The sequence below is a fragment of the Chiloscyllium plagiosum genome, unplaced genomic scaffold (genome assembly GCF_037043375.1).
Source record: "Chiloscyllium plagiosum isolate Xiang-an unplaced genomic scaffold, Cpla_swu_hap1 HiC_scaffold_40, whole genome shotgun sequence".
NCBI lineage: Eukaryota > Metazoa > Chordata > Chondrichthyes > Orectolobiformes > Hemiscylliidae > Chiloscyllium > Chiloscyllium plagiosum.
Genome location: NW_028270178.1, coordinates 13,301,294 through 13,314,455, shown reverse-complemented (window position 1 = coordinate 13,314,455; position 13,162 = coordinate 13,301,294). Strand labels below are relative to the sequence as shown.

Here is a 13,162-nt window from a genome sequence, read left to right as displayed (position 1 = left end):
ATTCTGACAGTGTTTGGTACTTGAACCATCAAAGTCGTTCTTCCTGGATTTTTCCAATTGACCAGGATCTTGGACCACGTGGTGCAGATGTGAGGCAGAGACCATGTTCATTCAATTGGACAAGAGAGAAGCAGGTCAGCCTTAATACTCTCTGTTCGTTACACCAACTACTGGTCACAGGTCAGCCTCTGTCGGAATTACCAACTAGTCGTCCCAGGCGACTGACTTCACGAGTCAACTTCTTGTTTTAACAGTGCTCTCTGTTCAAGGTTGGACATTGGTTAAGCTTTTTCACCAGTCCATGGCTTCAGTTATCTGATTGGCTGATTTATTTATTTTCACGAGTACCAAAGTTCAGTGAAAAGCTTTGTTTACGAGCAGTACAGGCAGATCATGGGAAGGAAGAATGTACAGATAAAATAAACTTAGACAGAGGCATTCAGATGAAACTTCACAGGGTGTGCGCTAAGCGATATAAATGTTAGCAATATAAGCATTATTTGAGGCTAGAGAGTGCAATCATCTGCCTAATACTGGCTGAAAAGGAGCTGTTCCAGACCCCGTTGGTGCATCGGTCCAGGCTTCTGTATTTTCTGCCTGACGGAAAAAGTTGCAGCAGATCATTGTCTGTTTGGCTGATCTGCTTTCAGTTATTGCATGGTGCTCTCTGATTTGCTGGCTGCCCTTGGACAAGTCTCAGTTGCTTTATTTCTTCAATAATTTAATAATTGCTGTAAAGGGATATTGCAACATGTTCAGGAGTTGCTCTCGAAACTTCGACTGAGTCAACCCATATATGCAGGTATTGATGCAACAATTTGCATCTAGCAACATCCATCCAATTTGTTGAAATATATACTCAGACAGTATGTAATCCATCGGAACAGTTCCTGTAATTTTAGAATACAAGAATTCTACAACATACACTGACCACAGAACGATGAAGTTGCCCGAAATGGTGAAGAGCAAAATCACAGACTTCCTTCTGCTCTCCATCTCTGAGTCTCTGGCATTCTCTCCATTGCTCTGACCTCTCAGTCCCTTGTGCACTCGAGTAGACACTAAAATGTGTCAGACTGTCAGTGCATTAATCAATGGAATTAAAGTGAACGGAAGTATAGGGGTTAAAATCAGATCCAACCAATCAAATCCCCCCATCCAGGATCAGTATAATAACTTGGTTTCACAGTGCAGAGCCATGGTACATTGTCGATTATACTCAATGGCTCAAATGTAAAGTAGTATGGGATGTTTCTTAAACAGAGTAGGAAGCAGGTTACTGTTAGAACAATGGCTGCAGTTTTCTCAGTGCAATATTCCATTTTCAGCTTCTGGCAACAAATGGCCACAAATCAATCAAAGGAGAAAACAAATGTGAACCAGACAGAGCAGTCTATCGTTGCAGAGGCGAGTACAGTTTTGAGGCTGCACACAAGAGCAATATCCAGCAATGTCCCTGGGAAATAATGATAACTGATGTGCCACAACAAGTTGATTAAAAAAATGACTGAAAGATCTGCTATTGCCATGGCCACCAGGTAGCGAGTGGTACAGGTATATAGGTCACACTTTCCATGAGACAGGATGACAATTGCCATTAAATTAGCTGAAAGGAAAGGAATGGAAAATGATGTGAAAATGACTGAACATACATCCTCCATGCACAATGAAGGTTGTAAGTTTATCTTGCCGACTGAAGGGAGGAAATCAGAAAAGCTATCAGTCAAACTGTGTTTGAACCCCCTCAAATACACAAAGAACTTTTTTAGAAATGATTGCAGTGATCAAATCTGAAAATATTCACGTAAACAGTTGCTGCTATTGAAAGGAGAAGGAGTCTGTTAAGTGTAATCGAGGGAGCTAATTGCATATATCCATTTCCTTTTCGATCTCTGCAGGAAGACGTCCAGACCTTAATTTCATTGTGTTGTGACAGAATGGTCAGAGGGACAGAAGGCAAGTCAATACGTATTGCTGATGGCGTTGATGGATGAGGAGGCATGTTGGAGGATGAGATAAATATCTGTTCACTGATAAGACAATGGGAAACTCGATAAAAAAAATTCTGAACGAGAAGTGAAGAAGTCAAGGAAGGCTCGTGACAGTGATAGACTGTGTGAAGAAACAGTGTTCTGGAACTTCCACCAATACAAACATTAACATAAAAAATAACATGTATGAAGGTGAATAAGAAGAGGGGACGAATGTTTCTGAAGGTGACTGCATATGAGTATACAGCAAAACTATACAACAGCATTTAAGGGCAAATGTTTACTTATGCTACCCTGTGTAGAACATATGTATGCAGGAAAACTCAGAAAATACGAAACTCGGGTAGCAACAACAAGAATAAAAAGAAAAAGTAACAATAAAAAGACAAACGTATTGCCTCTGGAATTAAATAGACAGTTTTCAGACAAAATTAAATTAATTAATGATATGCATGCAGCTGAATAGGTCTGACCTAATAGCCACTGCAGTGACACTGATGTATTAACACCAATCGATATCGGGTAAAGCATCAGGTATAATTCAAAACGATTAACTTAACCAAATCATTTTACTCTTCACGACAACTTATAAGTGTGACAATTAATTTAGCACGAAGTATTATGAGACACACAGTAAAAGCAGAGAGCAACATAATCACACAATATCGCTGGCTATTGTCACTTACCAGGAATTCCAATAACAGCAAATATCATGTAATATAATTTCAGCATATCATCAATTGGACGGGATATTTTCAGTGTGAGGTGCTAACTTTCTCTGAGATGCAGAAGTTTCTGCCTGAATTATAAACTGAAGACTTTAATTCCCCAAGTCTTTCAATTGTAGCCTGTAAGATCACCCCTCTAGGGATATGGCGTTACATTTTCAACTCAATGAAAAACAGATCGTGACAACGTTTCTGTGTGATCAGTAACTGAATACAAAAAAAAATTCTTGAAGAGGTTTAGCAGCAATGCCATAGAATTGTGGTATCATCATTTCAAGCAGAGAGACAAAAGCAGAAAGGGGAGAGAAGAAAAATAGAGAGAAGTGGGGTGAGAGAGTCAGAGACAGAGATAGTGTGAATGAGAGTGGGATGGAGAGATTGAGAGAGAAGAACGAGGGAGACAGAGCGATAGACACGTGGAAATTAAGACAGCAAGTGTGAGAGATAGAAAGAATTAGAGAAAAGATGGAGATCGAGATTGGCAGGGACAGAATGGCAGAGGAGACAGTATGAGAAAACAGAGATATACAGATAGAGACAGGTTCAGACAGACATAGACAGAATTAAGGAGGGGAGAATAGAAACATACACACACACACACACACACACACACACATTCAATCCCGCTTTTGCTCTCTAAAATCAATTCTGAAGAATGGTCACTGAAACCGAAAAGGCTATTTTTGCTTCCTCACGACAGTTGAGGCTATATCTGCTGAGTTTCTCCAGTCTGTTTCGTATGTCCAGCATCCCTGTTTATTTGTTTATTTTTAATTGCTGGTTCGTCCTTGTTTAATAAATCCCAGACAAGTCACCCATTTGTTCGAAACAAAAAATAAAATGTTAAAGATATCATCAAGCACAACATGAAGGTCCACAAAATAATGAAGGTACAGCTCCAGCAGAAATAAGGTTGAGCAGAAATTGACAAGCAATTTAATATGGAGGGTGCACGTGGTTTGAGGAAACAGACAGTGCGCTTTCTACGATTTGAAAGAATGTGAGGCAGTTCCAGTGAACTTTACGAAACATTTCGTAGGTGGATGTGAATCAGATGATTCCTTTGGCAGGTGACTCCTGGACCAGGCAGCACAGTATCAGAATTAGAGGTACATGGTTTAAGTTTAAGACAGGGACATATGCAATGGATTACAAATTCAGCTCATCAAGGCTGATCCGCCATTCAATATGATTATAACTGATGGAACACGACAATGTTTTTACTCATCCCATCTCCACAAACTTGCAGCTTCACAAAACCTTGAATAAAAGCATTCTGAAACTATACTTCCAAATCTTTATTTCGATTGTACATGATTGGGTAGGGAGGAATTATCCGTGGTAGGAATTTGCCAATAACTGCGGACATTTCACGAGGTTGGGATTGGGTGATGTGAGAGGTGGTTGTTCCAGTCGATTTTGGGGGCGTGAACAACAAACCAGGTTATTGTCTGAACAGCGTGAGATTGGGAAAGGGAGAGGTGCAACAAAATCTGAGAGCTCACCACACACCAGTCGCTCAGGGGATGCATGCATGTGCAGCAAGTGGTGAAGAAGTTAAATGGTACTTTGGCCTTGACCGCGAGAGGATTGGATTACAGCTGCGGCGATGTCTTGTTGCGATTGTGCAGGGGTCTTAATGAGACTCCACCTGGAGTAATGTGTGCAGTGTGGGGTCTCCTTCTCTGAGGTAGGATGTACTGGTAATAGAGGGAGACAAAGCATGTGGGTGACATGATGGCTCAGTGCTTAGTACGGCTACCTCACATTGCCAGCTACCCAGGTTCGATTCTAACCCTGGGCGACTGTCTGTGTGGAGTTTGCACATGCTCCCTGTGTCTGTGTGGGTTGCCTCCGGGTGCTGCAGTTTCCTCCCACTCTCCAAAGATGTGCAGGTGAGGTGAATATCCAAGTTAAATTGCCCATCGTGTCAGGTACCTTAGTTAGGGCTAAGGGTAGGGAAATGAGTCTGGGTGGGTCACTCTTTGGAGGGTCGGTGTGGACTTGTTGGGCCGCAGGGCCTGTTTCCACACTGTAGGGAATCTAGTCTAGTTTCCAAGACTGATTCCTGGGATGGCAGGACTGATGCATGGAGAGAGATTGGATCTGTTAGGATTTGTTCACTGGAGTTGAGAATAATGAGGTGGAACCTCATCGGACCCTGGAAAGTTCTGCTATGGTAAACACAATAAGAATATTTCCGATGACCAGGGATCCCAGAACTAGGGCGTCAGGATACGGGATGGGTAAGTTCATACTGAGATGAGGAGAAATGTTTTCACCCAATGAGTGGGGAACCTATGAATCAATCTGCAATAGGAAGCAGTTCCAGCCACAAAATTGTATGTTTACGAGATGGAAGTCAATGTTGTTCTTAGGGATAAAGGGTTCAAAAGAAATGGCGGAGAGAACAGGAACAGGGGATTGAACTGGGTGATCAGGCAGAGTGCGTTGAATTGCAGATCAGGCTCGCAGGGCCGAAAGACATACTTCTGCTTCTATTTCCTGTGCTTCAATGTTAGACGTAGTGTAAAGCCCTTAAGAATCTTTCTATGTGTCAATATGTGTTTGGGAGGAATCTGCAAACAACACATGACCAGCTGCCTGCATGAAGCTGGCACATTGAGGGCACAGAGTAAATTTCCCAAAAGTGGGACGACTCACACGCACCAATGTGGCTATCTGACCATGATAGCCATGGCCAATGATCTGAAGCCCTGACATATTGCACACCTTATCGCTCTGTCTCGCTGTCCCATCGTCACTTGGAAATATATCAGCGTTTCCTCAGTGCTAATGGGTCAGAATCCAGGAATTCCCTCCCTAAGGGAGATTGTGAGTCTGTGCCAGAGTAAATCTCTCACTACGCTGTCCCCGATCAAATATTCCCAGTACAGTGACAGTACGGGTTTGATACAGAGTAAATCTTCCTAAGAAATAAGAAGAGTTTGTTGACGTTATTGAGCTTGTTCTACAGGTCCCCAAGTAGTCAACGGGAATTAGAGGAACAAGTATGCAGAGTGATTGGAGGGACTGGGATTATCAGAGCGTTAAGGGTCCAGATATGAATTTGTTAAGTGCGCTCAGGAATGTTTCGTTAAGCAGTATGTAAAGAATCCGACTTGGCAAAGAGCAAAACCTGACCAATGTTTGAGAAATAGGGCTGGACAAGTGTCACAGGGGACAGTTGGGAGCACTTTGGAACCAATGACTATAGATTATTAATTCTAAAATATTTATGGAAACGGACATAGATGGTCAACAAGTTCAAGTTCTAAAGTGGGGCAAGGCGTATTTTGATTGAATTAGACAGTAGATTGCAGGTGTGGTCTGGAGTACTTTGTTTGCAGGCATAGTGATCTCCGAAAATTTGGAGGGCTTTAAAAGTGAAATAGCTTCAGTTTAAGGTCTACATGCTCCTGTGAGGTGGAAAGGCAAGACTGCCAGGGATAGGGAACCCTGGGTGACCAGAGATATTGAGGGTTTGACCAGAAGAAGTGGAGGTATGGCTCAGCTACAAGCATCTGGTACCAAGGGAATCCCTGGAGGTATATCGGGAACGCAGGAGTTTACTGAAGAAGGAAATCAGAAGGGCAAAAAGGGGGCATGAGGTAGGCTTGTCTGAGAAGATTAGTGTGAATCCAAAGAGGTCATTTCAGCATATTAAAGGTAAAACAATAACTAGAGAGAGAATAGTGCACCTCAAGGACCAAAGTAGACATGTATGGGTGATGTCCTCAATGAATACTTCTACTCTATGTTTACTGTGGAGAAATACGTGAAGACTTGGAAACGTGGGAACGTTAGTCGTGATATCATGAGGACCGTTCATATCATAGCAAAGGTGGTGTTGGACATATTAGAATGCATGAAGGTGGATAAATCTCCTAGTGCTGACCACATATATCCAGGAACACCGCAAGAGGCGTGAGAGGAAATTGCCGGGGTCCTGGCTACTATTTTTGCATCATTTGTTGGTATGGTTGAGTTCCTGGAAGACTGGAGGGGAGTGAGTATTGTGTCATTATTCAAAAAGAGCTGGAAAGAAATACCTGGGAACTATAGATGAGTAAACATAAACATTTGGTGGGCAATTAAGCTGAGAAAATTCAGCGAGGTAAGATATGCCTGCATTTGGAACGAGAGGGTTTTATTAGGAATAATGTTGTGCGTGGGAGATCATGCCTCACAAATTTGTTAGAGTTCTTTGATGAAATGTTCAGGAAGTATGACGAGGGCAAGGTGGTAGAATTAGTCTAGTCGATTTCAGTAAGACCTTGGATAAGGTTGCTCATGGTACGCTGCTCTGGAAGGTTAGAACGCTTGGAATCCAGGGATCGCTGGAAAACTGCATATGCAACTGGCTTGATGGTAGGAAGCAAAGAGTATCAGTGCAAGGATGCTTTTTGTCCTGGAGGTCTCTGACTAGTGGAGTGCCTCAGAGATCGATGCAGATCCCATTCCTGCTATTATCTATATCAATGATTTGGATCAAAGGTTACAAGCATGAATGGTAATTTTGCAGATGACACTAAAATAGGTGGTATCATGGACAGTGAGGAAGGTTATCAGAAATTGTAACAGGACCTTGATCATCTGGGCAAGTGTTCGAGAAATGGGAAATTAAGCTTTGTGTAGATAATTGTGAGGTCTTGCATTTTGGAAAATCGAATCAAGGTAGAGTTTCATGGTGAGTGGTAAGATCTTAATCCATACAGTGAGACATGGGGAACTTGGAGTTTAGGTGTATGGTTCTCTGAAAGTGGAGTCGCAGGTAGACAGGGCATTGAAGAAGGCTTTTGCCACACTGGCCTTCATCAGTCAGGGTACTGAGTAGAGAAGTTGGAAAGTTATGTTGTCCATGTTTAAACCAAGACTATAAAGAGGTCAGGCGCTGAGTGACCCTGGCGAAACCCAAACTGGGCGTCACTGAGCAGGTTATTAGTGAGTAGTTGCTGCTTGACAACACTGTTAATGACTCCTCCTATCACTTTATTGATGATCGAGAGTAGACTGGTCATAATTAGCCAGTTTGGATTTATCCTATGTTGTGTTGCACGTTTCTACATTGTTGGGTAAACACCGGTGTTGACCAGTGGTCAGCAAGTTCTGAAGCACATGTTTTCAGTACTATTGCTGGAATGTTATGAGACCCCATTGCCTTTGCAGTATCCAGTGGCGTGTATCGACTTGGCTGGAGGCAGGTATCTGCGATGCTGATGACCACTGGCGGAACTCGACATGGATCACCCACTTGGCGCTTCGGACTGAAGATTGTTGCAAATGCATCAGCCTTATCTTTTGCTCTGATGTGCTGAGCTCCCCCATCATTGAGGATGTGGATATTTGTGAAACATCATTCTCCAGGGAGTTGCTTAATTGTCCACCACCATTCACATTGGATGTGGAACGACTGCAGAGCTTAGATCTGATCTGTGGGTTGTAGGATCGCTTAGCTCTGTCTATCACTTGCTGTTCATGCCGTTTGGCACGCAAGTAGTCCTACTTGGTAGCTTTAGCAGAGTGACACCTCATTATTAGGTATGCCTAATATGCTCCTGGCATGCCCTCTTACAGTCTAACCACTGCCCCTTGACATTCAACTGCACTACCATCACTGAATCCTTCATTGTCAACATTCTTGGAATTAACACTGAGCAGAAACTCAATTGAACTCACCACATAAACAGTAGTTGCAAGAGTAGATCAGAGAAGAAGGATACTGCGGCAAGTAATTCACCTCCTGACTCGCTAATATCTATCCATCACCTACGAGGTACAAGTCTGAAGTGTGAGAGATTATTCCCCACTTGTCTGGATGGGTCCAGCTCCAAAGAAACTCCGGAAGCTGACACCATCCAGGGGTGTGTGCATCTCAATGTCATGGGGTCTCTATTGCTTTGGCACTGAAAACGTTGAAATGGGGTCAAACTTCCTCTCTACGTAATTCCCCTTGTTTTGAAGGCAATACAATTGATTGTCATGTCGATGCGTGTATCTATGTGTTTGTGCATGTCTGTGTGTGTGCATGTGTGTATGTGCGCACGCGTGCCTGTGTCTGTGTGTGTATTTGTGTGTGTGGAGCACGCGTGCCTGTATCTGTGTGTGTTTCTGGAAGCCTGTCTGTGTGTGTGCCCGCATATGTAACCATGCGTGTGTGTTTTTCTAAGTATATGTCTGTGCATCTGTGTTTATATCGGTGTATGTTTGTACGTGTGTGCATATGCATATGTGTGCATATGTGTGATAATAATTTAAACATGCTGAACACTGAATGGTCTGGACACCGTGCATTTTAGGAAGACGTTTCCATTCGTGGAGAGTGTAGGACCCGATGGAGCAGGCTTACAGGAAAGGGAAAACCTTTTAGAACGGAGATAAGGAGAAACGTATTCAATCAGAGAGTGGCAAATCTGTGGAATTGACTGCTACAGAGGGCTGTGCAGGATAGATCATCGAATATATTTAAGACAGAAATAGATAAGTTCTTGATTGTCAAGGTGATTGACGGTTATAGGGAGAAAGTGAGACAATGGTATTGAGAAATTATCTGCCATGGTTGAAAGGTGAAGCAGACTTGTTGGGCTGAATAGCTCAATTTGTACTCCGACATTTTGTAGTTTTAGGGTCATATTTTGCGTCTGTGTAAGTGTCCATCTGTGTTTGCAATGGGAATCACTTTGCTCTGATGGACGTTTGAATGAATGAATGAATTAAAATGTGGTGAATCTAAGACTCAGAGAATCTCTCGCTCTCTGTCTCTGTGTCCCTCTTTAAAGTAATACAATGCCACCCTCTGCTGGACAACCCATGCCACTGCACAAGCAGCATTGTTTTTTTTGAGAAAACATCAGTCTGAGAATCTCTAACATTGCACGTTTATTTCATACTTCAAAGAAACCATTGCAATGAACTCCCTGAGGTATGACGTGAAAAATACGAAACTGATCGATGAGGGTAATGCAGTGGATGTTGTCTATATGGATTTTAGTAACACCTTCAATTACATCCCTCATGGCAGGCTAATCCAGAGTATTAGGTGCATGGGATCCATGGTGACTTGGCCGTATGGACAGAAATTGATGTGTCCATAGAAGTGGTAATGTCGGTGTTGGACTGGGGTGAATAAAGTTAAAAATCGCACAACACCAGGTTATAGTCCAACAGGTTTATTTGGAAATACTATCGTTCAGAGCGCTGCTCCTTCACCATGTCGCTCGTAGGACAGGATCATAGGACACAGATTTTAAAGTAAAAGATCAAATCGCCTTTCAACAGATGTGAAGTATTGATCAAAAATAGATTGCTGTCTAGAGGTGCTGAAAAAGCACAGCAGGTCTATTGCTGATGATGTTTTTTTGCCCGAAACCTCGATTTTCCTGCTCCTCGAATGCTGCCTGACCTGCTGTGCTTTTCCAGCACCACGCTAATCGAGACTCTAATTTCCAGCATCTGCAGTGCTCACTTTTGCCTAAAAATAGAATGCTCTTCTTTAAGTACTTAGAATGTGGATGTAGATTTCTCTATTTTAATATTTATATCTAAGAACTTCCTTCAAGTCACAGTCTCGAGATAACTTAAGGTTTCATCTGAAAAGGTGACATCTCAGCTGAGAAAATGCATTAAAGGTGTAAGTTCTGAGTCTGTCTGTCTCTCAAACTACAGTCAGGTTGGTTTTATTTCCAAAGTAGGAATTTATTAAGTGTCACATGAACTGATTGCCTTCTGGTTGTGTACTTTTAGAACAAAGTAGCAAATACAAATCGGCAAATGCAAATTCACCCCCAGACAACAGTGAAAGATGCAGAAAATGAAATAAAATTCACTCAGTGTCCTCATGAAATGGGCCACTCAGAGGTGCCTGTGTACAAATGCAGCAGAAACACTCAATTTAATTTGTATAATGTGAGGAATAGTTCTGAAAGACAGATTATTTCTGCATTGCCGGGAGAGCATAACACACTATTTAATGTGTATAATGTGAGGAATAATTGTGAAGGAAAAATGTTTTCTATGTTGCACAGGGAGCATAACTTTTCTCCACGGATTGTGTTGCACTCTGAGGAAGGTCAGTCCAGTTTCAAACCTGTGCTTCTTTGTGTGTGTGTGTTTCTTTGTGTGAGTGTACGTGTGTGTTTCTCTTTCTCTGTGTGTGTGTTTCTATGTGTGCCTGTTTCTGCATGTGTGTGTGTGTGTGCATTTTTCTGCTCTGCACCCATTCGCAGGAAATTATGGCAATTTAGAAATGTCAGTTTATATGCAGAAGATTACATGTGGAGGGGAATGGAGTAAATAAGTAGCCGGGTTAAAGCCCATTTAGAGAGATAACCGGTTGATCAGAGAAAGGTGAAATTAATGACAGAGGACACGAAGGAAGGAATGGAACAGTAGTCCCGTCGGCGACAGGAACAGAATTTCTCCAAGGTTGGCATGCCTGGAAGTGACGTGGCAGTGAACTAAATACTGTACCGACCTATCAGTCATTTATTACACATTTCCCACAAAGCTATCTTCTGCATATAAACCGAAATTATTCTACTACCACCAGTTCTGAGGTACAGTCACTCAACCTGATAAGTTAACTCTGATTTCTCTCCAGAGATGCTGCTGGACTTGCCCAACATTTCCAACAATTTCTGTTCTTGTTTCAGTCATAGGACTGGCGATTGGACTGTCAATAAACAAAACTTTCCCATTCTCTTCGGATCAAATTATCTCCTGTTCTTAGCATTCGACCAAACTTTGTAAGTGTTTGCAGAATAATCAGGAAAGAGATCATCAGAGCCTGCATAGGGTTTCAAAGAAGACTACTCCACGTGTCATTCCCAATTACAGCATAACAAAGTATGCAGGGGGCCTTACAATGTGTTAGCGTGAGGAGAGCTGTGATACTTACACCGGAAATCTGCACACCTCGACATGACAGAAGCCTCAATGTGCAGGGACCAGGAGGGCGAACTGTCAGGCGTTGAGTTCCCTAACGAGAGAGGTTGACGAGGAGAGAATTTCCAGAAGGGAAGGTAGTTACATTAAGCTTTATAAATCAACGCAGGGTGCATATCCCTCAACTCCTTTGCTTGCCAAAAGAAAAAAATACGATATCAGATTGAAAACGAACAACTGATCGGTTTGTGAGAGCGATTTGCAAACCTCTCTCATCGTTTATTTCTGATGTGCAGCGTACTATCTTTGCTGAACGGTCTGACCTTAATTCTCAGACTATGTTCACTCATTCAACAGTCCCTCAACAATTGCAAACCTAGTCTTTTCGTGTTGATACCTTGTGGGGCATAGTGCAGATTGCACCTTAGCCTTCTAAATGCTTGTGAAAATAGGCCTCATTTGTATAAGAAAAAACAGAAGTTGCTCAAAAGGTCAGGCAGCACACGCGGAGAGAAAGCGCAGTTAACATTTCAGGTCCAGTGACCCGTCTTCAGAAATAACTTGCATGACCTTTCCTTATACAACTGAATGAATCCGGAAAAGATGACAGAACACAGAAATCTGAAATTACTACAGCAGCGGTGAAGTTGGGAGTCTCTTTCTGTGGAGAATTGTAATGAGAATGCTGCTCGGTGAATTGTTATCACTGTTCTGGTATCTGGCAGATGAGTCAGTGAGCTGGAGACATGATTTTTTCAGATCAGCACCAGATTAAAGCAAGTTCAACAATCATAATGTCACACCAGAGGAGGCCATGAAAGTAAGGTTGGTGTCGAAAACTTTCTAAACTTGATTAGTTGGACTGAGCATTTTTCTGCACGAGATGTTCTGTCCCTTCAGGCAGCTGACAGGCTTCTTGTTTGAAACTCTGAGCTGATACAATCCCAGAGATATTGCCTTATACTGTGTGAAAGCTCCTTGGGGAGATCAATGTTACAGCATTACCCAGCTTAGTTACTCTTTTTCAAATTTCTGTAAATGAACAAGTTCATTACAATAACACGTTTAATGTCAAATTATGAAGGCGCTTTGCTGTTCATACACCATGATGAAGTAACAAAAACAGAATCTGGGATCTGCCAGCAATAACATTGTCCACTCAAACACCATGAGCTCCGTCCGGAGATCACAAATTATTTCAAACAAAGCTGCATAGAGACAGTTTATTCCAAGTGCAAAAATATGTCTCAGCGCTGTCTTTCTGTGCTCTGGTGTAGGAGCTTCCCCATTACACAAGAGCATTTAGTTGATTGAAATGTGATTCCTCTCACACACTGAATGTGCGTATTGCTGCCAAGGTCAGCAATTATTCCCTATCCCCAAGTGCCCCAATTGAAGTCATATGAAGAAGAAATTGATGAGAACATGCTGTCTTTACAAATCTCATTTGGCTCCTCAGGGCACCAATGCTGATATTGATCCTTTGATGAAGGCTTATGGTAATTATAACACTCATGGACTAGAACCACCTGGACTCATTGCTAGTCTGCCGTTGAGTTT

At 42.3% G+C, this 13,162-nt stretch overlaps 1 pseudogene; it reads right to left on the bottom strand.

Moving 5' to 3' along the window:
• Nucleotides 1-696: 696 nt before the first annotated feature.
• On the bottom strand, nt 697-4,088 carry LOC148138337 (putative G protein-coupled receptor 139; annotated as a pseudogene).
• Between the last annotated feature and the right edge of the window lie 9,074 nt (nt 4,089-13,162).